Source organism: Pteropus alecto, unplaced genomic scaffold, assembly GCF_000325575.1.
Source record: "Pteropus alecto unplaced genomic scaffold, ASM32557v1 scaffold22, whole genome shotgun sequence".
Lineage (NCBI taxonomy): Eukaryota > Metazoa > Chordata > Mammalia > Chiroptera > Pteropodidae > Pteropus > Pteropus alecto.
The window spans coordinates 6,182,310-6,186,043 of NW_006434839.1; the positions used below are offsets into that span (position 1 = coordinate 6,182,310).

Here is a 3,734-nt window from a genome sequence, read left to right on the forward strand (position 1 = left end):
CCCTGATTTTAACCATTAACATCCTATTTTCTCCAGAAGTATGAATTCGTTTCTCAGAAAATAATTGTGAGGCACAGAGAGCGTGGCCCTGGTGAGATACTGAAAATGCTTGTGTGTGCACGTGTGCGTGCATGCAGGTGCGCACATATATGTGCGCGTGCACATGTGTTTGTATGCTTGTGCATGCACGTGCGCACATACATGTGCGTGTGCACGAGTGTGTGTGCTTGTGCGTGCATGCGTGTGTGCATGTGTGTGCATGTTTGTGTGTGTGCACATATGCACATACTGGGGACCAGACAGGGAGACCTCGGGTTTCTAGAGCTAGGGAAGCAGAGTGGGGTGGGAAAGGCAGTGGGTCTTCTGAGATAGTTCTGACTCCTTACCCACTTGGGTGACAGGAAGAAGAATGTGAAAGTGTCACCGTGACACTCAAGAGCACCTCTCTTGAGAGGACATCCAGGATAGCTCATAGGGAGGAGAGAATCCAAGGAGTAAGAAGCTTAAGTTTGAAAGAGGGTGCTAACTACCAGCTTCAGTTACTTGGTAGCTTTGTCCCAGTTGTATTATTTACCTTTAACCCAACTTTCCTGTGTGGAACAGGGGTCTCTGCCAATTTGGAGCCAGCACCTCACCGAGATGGAAAGAAAAGGCAGGACGAATCCTCGTTTTCTGTATTTGGGAAGACTATCCTCCCAGGAGTGTAGACTGTGGACAGAGCAAAGAATGTGTGCTCCCACCCCCTCGCTTACCTATACCCTCGCCCCGATTTAGTGTAAAGGAAAATGGGTTGAACAATGCTTCTCAGGCAAGTTGAGATAGCAGCATCTTGAACTCGTATTTTTTTATGGGACACTATAATTTTTACAGAATACCGTGAAATTGGGACCACAGATAGGCCATAGAATATGGACCAATGATATAACAACAACGATGGAAACATAACAACTAACATTTATGAGGAATGTCTGTGCCAGGCACCCTTCTCAGTGCTTTACATGTCTTAACTCGTTTTAGCCCTACGTGGACCCCACAATGTAGAGATTAATATTATGTCCCCATACTGCAGATGAGGAAAGGCAGGCGTAGAGAGGTTATGTAACCCCCTCGACCCACGCTGACGCACAATGGCAAAGCTAGGATGCAAATGGAAGGTCTGGCTTCCCAGCCCACATCCTTAATCACAACCCTGCACTGTCACTCAGCTGCTTGAGTAAAACACTATAAAGGATGTTATGGACTGAAATTTTGTCCCACCTCACACGCATGTGTTGAAAGCTAACCCCCAATGTGGTGAGATGAGGAGTGGAGCCTCTGGGAGGTGATTAGGTCCTGGGGGTGGAACCTTCATGAATTGGATTAGAAGAGGCCACAGAGCTGGTTCCTTCCTTCCACCACGTGAGGATGCAGAAAGTGGCAGACTGCAGCCTGGAAGAAGGTCCTCACCAGAACCTGAACCTGGCACCCTGACCGTGGACTTCCAGAACTGTGAGAAGTGAATTTCTGTTCTATAAATCACCCAGTCTATGGAACCCTGCGATAGCAGCTCAAGACAGGGAGACTAAGACAGGGAGAACCTTAAATTCGAGATAATTCAATGCATCAACGTCATGTCCTTTTACATTTTGTTATCGCTTTCTGTGAGAAAGAGATGTTTCTTCATAAGGAAGTAAGTTTATTATCTAATAACAAGCTAGTGGGTATACAGACAGAAAGCAAATAAGAATACAAAATACTCATTTAATTTCAATTACCATAAGGGCTAAGGAGGGGTTATAGGAGCCATGAGAATGTCACCTGGGGCCTTGCCCCCATATGGTAGGCAAGGGTCCTTCAAAATGTCAGATAGACGGTTGGAGCATCACGATGATTACCCAAAAAGTTGGGAAAAGATAGTACGACAAATGAAGAACTCCACTTATTATTTTTGCAGTAATCAGCTGTATTCAGTATACAATTATGATGGTGGTAATTAATCAGGCTGGTAAGGACCAGGCCGAGCCAAATAGTACTTGTTCTAAGCAGATATCAAAGGCATTTTGTGGGGGTTGCCCCACCAATAGATACCCTGGATCAGATCCTGGTGTTGAGATCAAAGATGAAAATTGAAATCTTAAAAGTTCATAGACAAAGGTAGAAAAATCAAGCGAATGAAGAATTGTTTGCAAAGGAATTACAAGCATCAAGTCAGGAATAAAATCTGATCAGAGGACTACATACAGATTACTGAGTATTTCTAGCTCAGATTACCTTCTCAGACAGAAGGGGGATTTCATCAGAGAAGTCGCGACTTCAGATGAAAATGATTAAAATGTTAAAATGACGACCAGAAGGGATTGCATGAAATCTTCTGGAAGGAGATATGGGACTTGAGGATGTTACACTGGGACATTCAGACGAAGATTGAAGGAGACCAGAAGGAGTTCAGGAAGAAATCATCACAGGAGGTGGCAGAAAGGAAAGAGCGTGAGAAACATGAGGTTTAATAACTGAAGCGTCCCAATGGCACCGAATAATAAAACAGAATAAAAAGCAAATAGAAGGCAGATGAATGAACCGTGCAAGAAATCCCATCACAACCCAAACACTTCAAAAACGCTCAATAGACTTAATCTAGTTAAGAACAAGTTTGGAATGGTGGTGTTTTGTGGAAAAGCAAATTATGCAGGCTCCGATGTAAAAGCACAAAAAACATTCAGGTCGCCACCATCACCGATTGGTTAAACAGGCCCTACTATGTAGAGGGGCTTGTTTTAGGTGCTGGGGCTGCAAAAAAAGCTAAAGTCTTGGTCTCTTTATTGAAGAGGTTTGCATGATGCTTGGGCAGCAGGATACAGAGATTTTAAAAATGAATTAAAAGTACACAAGAGAAGGCGAGTCCCAGCTGACCGATTTGCAGTCAGTGTTACAGGCCCTCAGGGAGGGGCTGCGTGGGGGCAGATGCAGACCACCCCTTCCTTCTACCACTCTTGGCGGACAGGGCTCACTCCTTAAAACAGTAAAGCGGTGCCCCGAGCCAGTCCATGGGAGTTCTCAGTTGAGATAAAGCTGTGTCCCAAGACAGAGATGCTCAGAGGCTCCGGGATGAACTAAGAGTTCAGCTAGGTCTTGGAGGAGAGAAGAGACACACAGGAGGAGATGCACAGTCCCGGAATGGGAAGCAGCAGAAACAGAGGCAAGGAGGCTGGCCCGGATGTGTTTCAGGAAGGGTCTCTGAGAATTCATCGCTATACTAGAAACAAAACCTGTTCACAGGGGGTTGGAGGAAGGGGGCGGGGGGTGATGCCTCCCTGGAAGAAAAGAGACACGAGTGAGGAAGTGGATGAAATTGCCTCATGTGTCCAAACGGCTCAGCAGAATCTATGAGATGAGACTTAAAAAAGAAAAGGTGGAGTGAAATGATGGCGATCATCTTTCGGGACTGACCTGAAATGAAGAGGAAAATAAAAGGTAGCAAAGTTGGGACTGGCGAGAGATTCTGACCGCCATGAGGAGAAGGCAGGAACCTTAGAATTCTTGGTTTTACATACAGATGATGCTTTCCCATGAGATTAAAAGGAGGCTCTGTTGGTCTCTAGTATACTGTATGTGTTAGGCACTTTACACTATTTACTTCTACACTTTATGGACAAATTTTCTCACTTATCTTTCTTCACTAAGGATCTCCCCCTGCCTTGCAAAAAGCTCTTTGCGCATAGTAGGTGTTTAATAAACATGTACTGATGGCTCAACAG

General features: G+C 45.0%; 1 non-coding gene across 1 annotated transcript; it reads left to right on the forward strand.

The window, feature by feature from the left end:
• Positions 1 to 3,391: 3,391 nt before the first annotated feature.
• Positions 3,392 to 3,479, forward strand: LOC112478846. Its single transcript, XR_003045975.1, has one exon. It is a non-coding gene; the product is annotated as a small nucleolar RNA SNORD2 (small nucleolar RNA).
• Positions 3,480 to 3,734: the final 255 nt, after the last annotated feature.